Below are 13,666 nucleotides of genomic sequence, written 5' to 3'. Positions count from 1 at the left end.
GTACTTGAAGTCCTAGCCAGAGCAATAAGACAACTAAAGGAGATCAAGGGGATACAAATTGGAAAGGAAGAGGTCAAAGTGTCACTATTTGCAGATGATATGATAGTATACATGAGCAACCCTAAAAATTCAACCAGAGAACTCCTTCAGCTGATAAACACCTTCAGCAAAGTGGCAGGATACAAAATCAACTCAAAAAAATCAGAAGCCCTCCTGTACACCAAAGACAAAAAGGCTGAGAAAGATATTAGGGAAACAACAACCTTCACAATAGCCACTAATAACATAAAGTACCTTGGTGTGACTCTAACCAAGCAAGTGAAAGACCTGTTTGAGAAAAACTTCAAGTCTCTGAAGAAAGAAATCGAAGAAGATCTCAGAAGATGGAAAGATCTCCCATGCTCATGGATTGGTAGGATTAACATTGTGAAAATGGCCATCCTGCCAAAAGCAATCTACAGATTCAATGCAATTCCCATCAAAATACCAACTCAGTTCTTTACAGACCTTGAAAAAAATATTCTCAGCTTCATATGGAGAAACAAAAAACCCAGAATCTCCAAAACAATCCTGTACAACAACAGATCATCTGGAGGTATCTCCATCCTCGATCTCAAGCTGTACTACAGGGCAACAGTAATAAAAACTGCATGGTATTGGCATAGAAATAGAAAGGAGGATCAATGGAACCGCATAGAAGACCCAGAAATAAACCCATGGACCTATGAATACTCAATTTTTGACAAAGCAGCCAAAACCAATCAGTGGAAAAAAGATAGCATCTTCAACAGGTGGTGCTGGTCTAATTGGATGTCTACATGCAGAAAAATGAAAATAGATCCACATTTATCACCCTGAACAAAACTAAAGTCTAAGTGGATCAAAGACCTCAACATAAAACCAGATACGCTAAATCTGTTAGAAGAAAATTGGGGAATAGCCTAGAACTCATTGGCACAGGAGACAACTTCCTGAACAGAACACCAACAGCACAGGCTTTAAGAGCAACAATCAATAAATGGGACCTCATGAAACTGAAAAGCTTCTGTAAAGCAAAGGACACCGTCATCAAAACAAAACGCCTGCCTACAGATTGGGAAAGAATCTTCACTAACCCTTTATCTGACAGAGGGCTAATATCCAGTATATATAAAGAACTAAAGAAGCTGAAAAGCAACAAACCAAGTAATCCAATTAAAAAATCGGGAACAGAGCTAAACAGAGAATTCTCTGTGGAGGAATATAGAACGGCAGAGAAACACTTAAAGAAATGCTCAATGTCATTAGCCATTAGGGAAATACAAATCAAAACGAACTTGAGATATCACCTTACACCCATCAGAATGTCCAAGATGAAAAACTCAGGTGACAACACATGCTGGAGAGGTTGTGGTGAAAGGGGAACCCTCCTCCATTGCTGGTGGGAATGTAAACTGGTGCAACCACTTTGGAAGTCAATCTGGCGCTTTCTCAGACAATTAAGAATAGTGCTTCCTCAAGACCCAGCTATACCACTGCTAGGCATATACCCAAAATTTGCTCAAGTACACAATAAGGACATTTGCTCAACCATGTTTATAGCAGCTTTATTTGTAATAGCCAGAACCTGGAAACAACCCAGATGTCCATCAACGGAGGAATGGGTACAGAAATTGTGGTATTTTTACACAATGGAATACTACTCAGCAATCAAAAAGGAGGAAATCATGAAATTTGCAGGCAAGTGGTGGGATCTAGAAAAGATCATCCTGAGTGAAGTATCCCAGAAGGAGAAAGACTAACATGGAATATACTCGCTTATATAGACCTAAAAGCTATGATACACATAATGAAATCTATACACCTAAAAAGATAATCAAGAAAGCGGACACGGGGTATGATGATCAATCCTCATTTAGAAAGACAAATGGGATATGCATTGAATGTATGACAGGAGTCTACCGCAAAAGGCATCTGAAAGACTCTACATAGCAGTGTTCCAAAGTAGATACCAAGATTCATAACCAAACCCTCGGTAGAGTGCAGGGAATCATATGAAAGAAGGGGAGTTTGTTGTGGAAAGGATAGGAGCTCCACAAGGACCAAACATATCTGGGCATAGGGTCTTTTCTGAGATGGACACTCAACCAAAGACCATGAGAGGATAAAACCTAGAACCTCTGCTCGGATGTGACCCGTGATAGCTCAGTAATCAATTGGTTTCCCATAGTGAGGGGAACAAGGACTATTTCTAACAGAAACTCAATGACTGGTTCTTTGACCTCCCCACCTCCCAAGGGAGGAGCAGCACTGTTAGGCCACAGAGGAGGACTTTGCAGCCAGTCCTGAAAATACCTGACAAAACGGAGTCATATGAAAGGGGAGGAGGTCCTCCCCTGTCAGTGGACTTGGAAAGGGGCAGGGAGGAGATGAGGGAGGGAAGGTGGGATTGGGGAGGGAGTGAGGGATACAGCTGGGATACAGAATTAACAAAATGTAACTAATGAGAAAAATAAAATTAAAAAAAAAAGAACTGAAAAAAAAAAACTAAATTAAATACCCCCAAATATCTTCTATAAATTTTCTACTTTATAAATTACTATGTGGACTATCTACTTTGTAATTTATTACCTTTACATTTAAATTTTACTGCCATTTAGACTTCTTCTATTAAATGTTCTACTGTGAAAAAAAAGAAATAAGTAGGCAGAAGAGAAGAGAGAAGTAGTATGGTGGCGTGGATACATCAATTTGGCTTCTTTTTACTGGTTTTTTTTTTTCAAGAGATTTGTTGAATGTGGAGGTAGAAATTAGTTTCAAAAGAAGTTTGGGGGTTTTTCTGGATTTCCTGTCCCCTGTATTCTTGGAAAATTCAGAGCACTTGGTATGAATATATAATAGCATACCCAGTTTTCTTGTGTGGTTTGTGGAAACTGGCCACATCACTTTATAGCCACAGCACATATATTTAAAGGCTATGACTTTAAATATATAAATGGAGTTTTTAGCTCAAATGATACATAACTTTGTTTCAATCATTTAGTTTGTTGGAGCAGTTCTGGTGAGGTCTTGGAGAAATAGATGAACAGGGTAACTCATGTCTTCTATTTACACTATCGAGGACTTTCAAACAAAGCAAGATTATTTTTCTTCCTATATTTAGAAGATAGTTGCTCATATAGAACTTGAATCTGTACTCTCCCAACTTTGTGCCCCTAAAGACCCTACCAACTTACTTTCTCCACAGGGTTTCTACACTGTCATTTATAAAATGAAGTACTGGACAACCCTCACACTCTCATAGTGAAATGTGATCTTTGATAAGCAAAATGCTAACTTAAATGAAGAAAACTTCTGCAACCCTTTACACTTGGTGGTGACAAGAAGCAGAACCATGGGTGGAATTAAAGGCAGTTAGACTCTGGAGTCAGTGAGTTGCAAAGCAAGTTGACAATCCTGTCTTCTTCTTAGGTGTCAGAGTGACTATGGTCATATACAGACAATGGAGGATGCTAAGAGATACTGAGTAGCTCTTCTAAATAGACTCAGATTCATATGCCTGTATCATCACTTTAGAAAGAAAACATTGAAACTGGAATATTAGTCCGTTTGACCCCCTTACCTCACTGAGACACTCCATAGTTGTGAACTTGTACTGTGCTATGCTTAAGCTTAGTGGGTACTCATTTTTTAAATAACAGGCTTAAAAGCTTCTTGCCTGAGAAAACAATAAATAAACAAGGAGAGTGGGACAGATAATAGGAGAGAGAGAGAGCGCTAGACAGCAAGAATGACAGCAGGGTGTGTGGGGGATACAAATGAGAAAAAGAAGGCAATAAAGGGAGGGGAAGTTAGTACATGCTAGAGAGAGTGGTGAAATCTGTTTTATCTGTCACATGAAAGAAAGTAGAAATCAAAGCCAGCAGCAAAAGAATTGGCTATGTGATATTTATAAAAGCCCATATAAGGAAATGCCGTTCTGCAGCTTGTCAATCCTGCCAATACTACACACTTTCTATTCCACTTGAGAGTTCTCTTTGTTAGAATTAAGGTGAAAAGTTTATAACTGGGAAATGCCCTGTTCCAGGCCAGGAGAGGATGGAATTGCAGCAGAAAAGAAGAGGGTTTTTTATAAGTATGAAAGGACAAACTGATAGCTCAGGAACCTGAGTTTTCAGCCTAGGTTGTCTTTGAACTGGCATTGAATTTTCAGACAAATCTTCATTTTGTGATGTTAGTTTTTTTGTTTTTTGTTTTTTAACTTGAAAATTTAGAGAGGTCTAACAACAAATAGCACTAACTTGTTTTCTAAGACATATACTAAATATTCAGTACTTAACATTGGTTTTAAAGGGACACCTTAGAGTTTGATTTCTACGCTGTTTCCTAGATAGCTTCCTGGTCAACTTGACAGACCAGAGTGAGTTGAGATGGTCTCAGTTGGTGGATTCCCTCTTTCAGACTGGCCTGTTGTCATGACTTTGCAGTAATATCTTGATTGCTAGTTGATGTAGGAGAGTGTAGCCTACTAGCAGGCAGTTGGTTCAGGGCTGTGTAAGAAAACTGGCTGAACACAAACTAGAGGGAATGAACCAGGATGCATCATTCCTCTATGGTTTCATCTTCAGTTTCTGCCCCAACTCCCCTCAGCAATGGACTATGGCCTGGAACTGTAAGTCACATAAACCTTCACCTCTCCACATTGTTTATTTTTTAATTAAAATTTTTATATTAGTTACAGTTTATTTACTTTGCATCCTAGCTATAGCCCCCTCTCTCATTTCTTCCCTCCCTCATCTCCTCCCTTCCCTTCTCTAAGTCCACTGATAGGGAAAGTCCTCCTCTCCTTCCATCTGACCCTAGCTTGTCAGGTCTCATCAGGATTGGCTGCAATGTCCTCTTCTGTGGCCTAGCAAGGCTGCTCTTCCCTCGGATTGGGGGGGAGGTCTGAGAGCCAGCCACTGAGTTCATGTCAGGATACCCACTTAGTTACTGAGCTGCCACGGGCTACATTCGAGCAGAGGTTCTAGGTTATATCCACGCATGGTCCTTGGTTGGAGATACAGTCTTAGAAAAGACCCCTGTGCCCTGATATATTTGGTCCCTGTGGGGCTCCCGTCCTCTCTAAGTCATACTAACAACCCCATCTTTCATATGATTCCCTGCACTCTGCCCAAGGTTTGGTTATGAGTCTCAGCATCTGCTTTGATACACTGATAGGCAGAGTCTTTTAGAGGCCTTCTATGGTAGGCTCCTGTCCTGTTTCTTGTTTTCTCCTACTTCCATAGGTGCTTTCTCAAAAAATTAGGAATAGTGCTTCCCCAAGATCCTGCTATACCACTCCTAGGCATATATCCAAAAGATGTTCAAGTACACAACAAGGACATTTGCTCAACCATGTTCATAGCAGCTTTATTCGTAATAGCCAGAACCTGGAAACAACACAGATGCCCTTCAATTGAGGAATGGATACAAAAATTGTGATACTTTAACATAATGGAATACTACTCAGCAATTAAAAACAAGGAAATCATGAAATTTGAAGGCAAATGGTAGAATCTAGAAAAGACTATCCTGAATGAGGTATCCCAGAAGCAGAAAGACACACACGGTATATACTAACCTACAAGATAGGATAAACATACTAAAGTCTGTACACCTAAAGAAGATAAACAAGAAAAAGGACCCAGGGTAAGATGATCAGTCTCCACATTGTTTAAAATCATCCTGTTTATCACAGTAAGAGAAGGCAAACTAAAACAGCAACTAATGCTGCCATCTTGTGGCCAAAAATCCTTTTGTTCTAAAGAGACAAATGAAACAATGATCATTTGCATTTTGATACAATATCACACATATTACTTTTATAGTGAAAAATAAAATTTAATTGTATAATAATTTTCAAGAGGTCCAAAGTGAATATTCTACATTGACAAGAATTATCGGGAGGCAGCCAAGATGGCGGCACCGGGAGAACACCATGTCTGAGAAGCAGGACAACACACTCTGTGCAGCGACCAGCAGACTGAACTCTGGAACCTAAAACAACAGTGATCGATCCTGTTTCCCAGGTGAGGGGAGGCTCCCACGGCGTGGGAAGCGGTCGGGTCCACTCTCGGCTACCCAGCCAGAACCTGGAAGAGAACCGGACTATTGCGGGCTTTGGGTCTCCGGGCTGGTGCCACAAGCCTGCTTGTCCCGATCAGTTTCCCAGGCTGATTGGTGGGCACAAGGGTGCCTGAGACTGGGAGTCCCAGTCGCAAAAATACCCCACGGGGAGGGAAAGTTGCCAGACTGCTCACGGGTCACCCAGTCTTTCCCTGGAAGGTCTCTCCGACCACAGCGGGTACCTGCGGCCATCACAACTGAGCTCCCGCCTCGGGCTGATAGCAGCTGCGTGCCCAGCTCAAAATCCCTACTCCCTCTTCGGAGGAGGCAAGAGGCATCCAGCAGAATCTGCCACAGACCACATTGTCTGTACCCCAACCCGAAATCGGGGCTGAGAAAACCCAATCCTTTCGGGCACTCCCCCAAACGCCGCCATAACACTGCCGCAGCGGAGCAGAAGGATAAAGAGGCACACAGCGGCTTCACAGTGCCAGAACTCCAGTGCTGCCTGCCGCTCCTAGCAAACAAACTACAGCTCAGGATCTGGGACTGTGGTCATTCTACACGTCCTGAGATTCTCCTGGGTCCAGCGCAATAAGGTCTAGCAGCAAGTTCTATCACCAGCGCCCCCTTCCTCGACCCCTGGCAGAGAAACACCGGCTCAGGTCTCAGGATCCGACTGAGAAGCCCCAACCCCTGCTGGCACTCCCCTGAGAGCACCTCCATAAGCTTGCCATAGCATAGGAGAAGATCAGAGGGGAAGGACAGAGAGGCAGCCTGCCAAGGACACAGCACCCTCTCTCCAGCTCACCCAGTGGCCCCTAGCAGAGAAACCCAAGCTCTGGATCTGAAGACACTCAACCCTACCTGGTACTCTCTTGGGATCAGCAAACATAGATTCTACCGCTAGGCTGCTTCTGGCAGAGAGATCTGGGCCCGGGATCTGGGATTGAGTACACTCATCCTAGCTTTCCCGTGCCACCCAGGGACCAGTCAACATAACCCCTCCTGGCAGAGGGAAAAGACAAAGAGGCAGCACACAGGAAAGGTGGACACCGAGTCCTGCGGCCACAGTGTCACAGAGCTGACTATTAGCCTACCCGTGCACTTCTGCAGCAGGACCAAAACAGAGAGTAGTGAGCAAGGGGAACTCCTGTGCATTCCAACTGGTCCTGCAAGAGAGTGAGTGAGCCTTCTAGGGAGAGATTGCCCCAGACCCAGGGCCTCTCCACAGAAGCAACCAGACGAGATCCCTGCCACCCACACCTCTACTGTGGGCATCATAGGGATTCTTGGGATAGCGACCCCAACATTGAAGCCTCTGCCTTGTGGGTCCACCAGGGTATTCCAGGCAAACAATCCCTGGATCTCAGTCAGAACTGCGTAATAGTGACTTGCAGGCCACTGCAATAGTCAGAGAATCCACGCATGCACACTGTGCCCGCTAAAAGGGCACGCAAATAGTGCCAGCATCACATTCTTTACTTAGGCAAAACTGAAAACACAGTGCACACTCCCGAAGCAGTGAACCTCTCTCATCTTCCTGAAAAAACAGTCCAGAAAACAGAAAGAGAGGATCATAGCCCAAACTACAATCTCGAGGAACAACCAGTGAGGATTATAAATAACCAGATGGCTAGAGGCAGACGTAAGAACACTCCCAACAAAAATCAGGACATAATGACCTCACCAGCAACCCCACAAAACAATGGACACTTCAATTCACGAGATATACAAGAAAACGACCTCAAAATTATGTTTCTCCAGCTATGAGAGGCCCATAGAGATGAAATGAACAAAGCCCTCAGAGAAATAACCAAAGAAATCGAGACTAACCAAGAGGAAACAAATCGTGCTCTCAGAGAAATGACCACGAAAATTGAGGCAAACAGAGAAGAAATGCACAAAGATCTCAAAGAAATGTCCACACAAATGAAGGCAAATAAAGAAGAAATAAACAAAGCTCTCATAGAAATACAGGCAATTATACCCAAAGAAATAGAGGCACAATTAGTGATACATAGAGAGGAAACAGACAAAAAAATAGAAGCTATCATTGAAAAGCAGGAGTCCACATTCAAACAGATGAAGGAAATGGTGCAAGACCTGAAAACAGAATTAGAATCAATAAAGAAAACACAAATAGAGAAAAACCAGGAGCTGGAGAAAATAGAGAAAAGATCAGGCACTACAAAGGTAAGCATCACCAACAGAATAGAAGAGATGGAAGAAAGAATCTCAGGAGCCGAAGATACACTTGCGGAAATTGACACGTCTCTCAAAGAAAAAATAAAATCAGAAAAGTTCCAAACACAAAACATCCAAGAAATCAAGGACACCATGAAAAGACAAAACCTAAGAATAATAGGAGTAGAAGAAAAAGAAGACATCAGGCTCAAAGGTCCGGAAAATATTTTCAAGAAAATTATAGAAGAAAACTTTCCCAACTTAAAGAAGGAGATGGCCATAAACATACAAGAGGCCTACAGAACACCAAGTAGACTAGACCAGAAAAGAAATTCTTCATGTCACATCATAGTCAAAACACTGAACCTACAAAACAAAGAAAAAATTCTAAAAGCAGCAAGGGAAAAAGGCCAAGTAACATATGAAGGTAGACCTATCAGAATAACACCAGATTTCTAAACAGAAACTATGAAAGCCAGAAGGGCCTGGACAGAAATCATACAGTCCTTAAGGGACCACAGATTCCAACCCAGACTACTATACCCAGCAAAACTTTCAATCAACATAGATAGAGAATTCAAGATATTCCAAGACAAAACCAAATTTAAACAATATCTACATAGTAACCCAGCTTTACAGAAGTTACTAGAAAGGAAACTCCAAACCAAAGAAAACAACTACATCGAAGGAAACAGAGGAAATAGATAACTACACAACAAAAAAACCAAAAGAAGACAAACAATGAAACTCAGTGACACCACCAACTCCACATCTAAAGTAAGTAACAATTGTTGGTCACTAGTTTCTATCAACATCAATGGACTCAACTCCCCAATTAAAAGACACAGACTAACAGAATGGTTGCGGAAACACGATCCATCATTCTGTTGCATCCAAGAAACACACCTATGCGACAAAGATAAATATTACCTCAGAGTAAAAGGCTGGAAAAATGTCTTTCAAGCAAATGGTTCCAGAAAACAAGCGGGAGTAGCCATCCTAATATCTAATAAAATAGACTTTCAACCCAAGTTAATCAAAAAAGAGAAGGACAGCCACTATATTCTCATCAAAGGAAAAATCCACCAAGAGGACATCACAATTTTGAATATCTATGCCCCAAATACAAGAGCACCTACATTCGTAAATGAAACAATATTAAAGCTTAAATCACACATTGATCCTAATACCCTAATAGTGGGAGACTTCAACAATCCACTCTCACCAAGGGACAGATCAACTAGACAGAAAACAAATAGGGAAATAAAAACACTTACAGAGACCCTAAATCAAATGGACCTAATAGACGTCTACAGATCTTTTCATCCAAACTCAAAAGAGTATACCTTCTTTTCAGCACCTCATGGAACCTTCTCCAAAATAGACCATATAGTTGGTCATAAAGAAAGCCTCAACAGATACAAAAAGATTGAGATAATCCCTTGTATTCTATCTGACCACCATGGACTTAAACTGGACCTCAACAACAGAAATAACAAACAGCCTACACGCACATGAAAACTGAACAACTTGTTACTCAACGACAGCTGGGTTAAGGAAGAAATAAAGAAAGAAATTAAAGACTTCCTAGAATTCAATGAAAATGAAGGCACAACATACCCAAATTTATGGGACACATTGAAAGCAGTGCTCAGAGGAAAATTTATAGCACTAAGTGCCTGCAAGAAGAAATTCGTAACATCACATACAAACAACTTAATGGCCCAACTGAAAACCCTAGAAAAAAAAGCAGATACACCCAAGAGGAGCAGAAGGCTGGAAATAATCAAACTCAGGGCTGAAATCAATCAATTAGAAACAAATAAAACTATTAAAAGAATCAATGAAACAAAAAGCTGGTTCTTTGAGAAAATCAACAAGATAGACAAACCCTTAGCCAAACTAACTAAAAAGCAGAGAGAATCTATCCAAATCAACAAAATCAGAGATGAAAAGGGTGACATAACTACAGACACAGAGGAAATTCAAACAATCATTAGGTCATATGCCTATATGCCACAAAATTTGAAAACCTAAATGAAATGGAAAATTTTCTTGATAGATTCAATCTTCCAACATTAAGTCAAGATCAGGTAGAAAGACGGAACAGCGCTATATCCCCCAAGGAAATTGAAGCTGTCATTCACAGTCTCCCCTCCAAAAAAAGCTCTGGGCCAGATGGTTTCAGCGCGGAATTCTACCAGACCTTCAAAGAAGTGCTAATACCAATTCTCCTCAAACTATTCCACAAAATAGAAACAGAAGGTACATTACCAATCTCATTCTATGAAGCAACAGTCACCTTGATACCTAAACCACACAAAGACCCAACAAAAAAGAGAACTTCAGACCTATCTCTCTTATGAACATTGACGCAAAAATACTCAATAAAATACCTGCAAACCGAATCCAAGAACATATCAAAGATATCATCCACCATGACCAAGTAGGCTTCATCCCAGGCATGCAAGGGTGGTTCAATATACGGAAATCCATCAATGTAATCCACCACATAAACAAAATGAAAGAGAAAAACCACATGATCATCTCCTTAGATGCTGAAAAAGCATTTGACAAAGTCCAACACCCATTCATGTTTCAAGTCTTGGAGAGATCAGGAATACAAGGCACATATCTAAACATATTAAAGGCAATATACAGCAAGCCTATAGCCAAAATCCAACTCAAAGGAGAGAAACTTAAATCAATCCCACTGAAATCAGGAACAAGACAAGGCTGCCTACTCTCTCCCTACCTCTTCAACATAGTACTTGAAGTCCTAGCCAGAGCAATAAGACAACTAAAGGAGATCAAGGGGATACAAATCAGAAAGGAAGAGGTCAAAGTGTCACTATTCGCAGATAATATGATAGTATATATGAGCGACTCCAAAAATTCAACCAGAGAACTCCTCCAGCTGACAAACACCTTCAGCAAAGTGGCAGGATACAAAATCAACTCAAAAAAATCAGAAGCCCTCCTGTATACCAAAGACAAAAGGGCCGAGAAAGAAATTAGGGAAACAACACCCTTCACAATAGCCACTAATAACATAAAATACCTTGGTGTGACTCTAACCAAGCAAGTGAAAGACCTGTTTGAGAAATACTTCAAGTCACTGAAGAAAGAAATTGAAGATCTCAGAAGATGGAAAGATCTCCCGTGCTCATGGATTAGTAGGATTAACATTGTGAAAATGGCCATCCTGCTAAAAGCAATCTACAGATTCAATGCAATTCCCATCAAAATACCAACTCAATTCTTTACAGACCTTGAAAAAAAGATTCTCAGCTTCATATGGAGAAACAAAAACCCAGAATCTCCAAAACAATCTTGTACAACAACAGATCATCTGGAGGTATCTCTATCCCCGATCTCAAGCTGTACTACAGAGCAATAGTAATAAAAACTGCATGGTATTGGCACAAAAACAGAAAGGAGGATCAATGGAACCGCATAGAAGACCCAGAAATAAACCCACACACCTATGAATACTCGATTTTTGACAAAGAATCCAAAACCATTCAATGGAAATAAGACAGCATCTTCAACAAATGGTGCTGGTCCAACTGGATGTCCACATGCAGAAAAATGAAAATAGATCTATATTTATCACCCTGCACAAAACTAAAGTCCAAGTGTATCAAAGACCTCAACATAAAACCAGATACTCTAAATCTGTTAGAAGAAAAAGTTGGAAACAGCCTAGAACTCATTGGCACAGGAGACAACTTCCTGAACAGAACACCAACCGCACAGGCTCTAAGAGCAACAATCAATAAATGGGACCTCATGAAACTGAAAAGCTTCTGTAAAGCAAAGGACACTGTCATCAAAACAAAGCGACTGCCTACAGATTGGGAAAGAATCTTCACTAACCCTTTATCTGACAGAGGACTAATATCAAGTATATACAAAGAACTAAAGAAGCTGAAAAGCAGCAAACCAAGTAATCCAATTAAAAAATGGGGAACAGAGCTAAACAGAGAATTCTCGACAGAGGAATATCGAATGGCAGAGAAACACTTAAAGAAATGCTCATCCTCATTAGCCATCAGGGAAATGCAAATCAAAACGACCCTGAGATATCACCTTACACCCATCAGAATGGCCATGATGAAAAACTCAAGGGACAACACATGCTGGAGAGTTTGTGGAGAAAGGGGAACCCTCCTCCACTGGTGGTGGGAATGTTAACTGATACAATCACTCTGGAAATCTATCTGGTGCTTTCTAAGACAATTAGGAATAGTGCTTCCTCAAGACCCAGCTATACCACTGCTAGGTATATACCCAAAGTTTGCTCAAGTACACAAAAGGGATATTTGCTCAACCATGTTTATAGCAGCATTATTTGTAATAGCCAGAACCTGGAAACAACCCAGATGTCCATCAACGGAGGAATGGGTACAGAAATTGTGGTATTTTTACACAATGGAATACTACTCAGCAATCAAAAAGGAGGAAATCTTGAAATTTGTAGGCAGATGGTGGGATCTAGAAAAGATCATCCTGAGTGAAATATCCCAGAAGGAGAAAGACAAACACGGTATATACTCACTTATAAGATATGATAAACATAATGAAATCTATACACCTAAAAAAGATAATCAAGAGAGCAGACATGGGGTAAGATAATCAATCCTCGTTTAGAAAGACAGATGGGATGCACATTGAACATATGACAGGAGTCTACTGAGCGCATTTGAAAGACTCTAACTAGCAGTGTTTTCAAAGCAAAGACTCATGACCAAACCTTTGGCAGAGTACAGGGAATCATAAGAAAGAAGGGGAGTTAGTCTGATGGGGAAAGGATAGGAGCTCCACAAGTACCAAATATATCTGGGCACAGGGTCTTTTCTGAGACTGATATGCAACCAAGGACCATGTATGAATGTAACCTAGAACCTCTCTGCTCAGATGTAACCTGTGGTAGCTCAGTAAACAATTGGCTTCCCATAGTGAGTGGAACAAGGACTATTTCTAACAGGAACTCAATGACTGGCTCTTTGTCCTCCCACCCCCCAAGGGAGGAGCAGTCCTGTTAGGCCACAGAGGAGAGCTTTGCAGCCAGTCCTGAAGATACCTGATAAAACAGGATCAGATGAATGGGGAGGAGGTCCCCACTATCAGTGGACTTGGCAAGGGGCACGGTGGAGATGAGGGAGGGAGGGACTGGGAGGGAATGAGGGATCGGGACATGGCTGGAATACAGAGTTAATAAAATGTAACTGATAAGAAAAAAATAAAATTCAAAAAAAAATTATCTACAGCTACATGTGACACTATGAATGGGTTTCATAAACACAATACTGAGAAAAAAGAAGCCAGATTCAAAAGAATGCACAGCAAATAATTTACACAAAATGTAAATGAAGAAAAAATTCTCTAA

This window comes from Psammomys obesus, unplaced genomic scaffold (genome assembly GCF_907164565.1).
Source record: "Psammomys obesus unplaced genomic scaffold, mPsaObe1.curated_primary_1811, whole genome shotgun sequence".
NCBI classification, from domain to species: domain Eukaryota; kingdom Metazoa; phylum Chordata; class Mammalia; order Rodentia; family Muridae; genus Psammomys; species Psammomys obesus.
The sequence above is the reverse complement of the archived record's forward strand: the minus strand, read 5'-3'. Positions refer to the sequence as shown.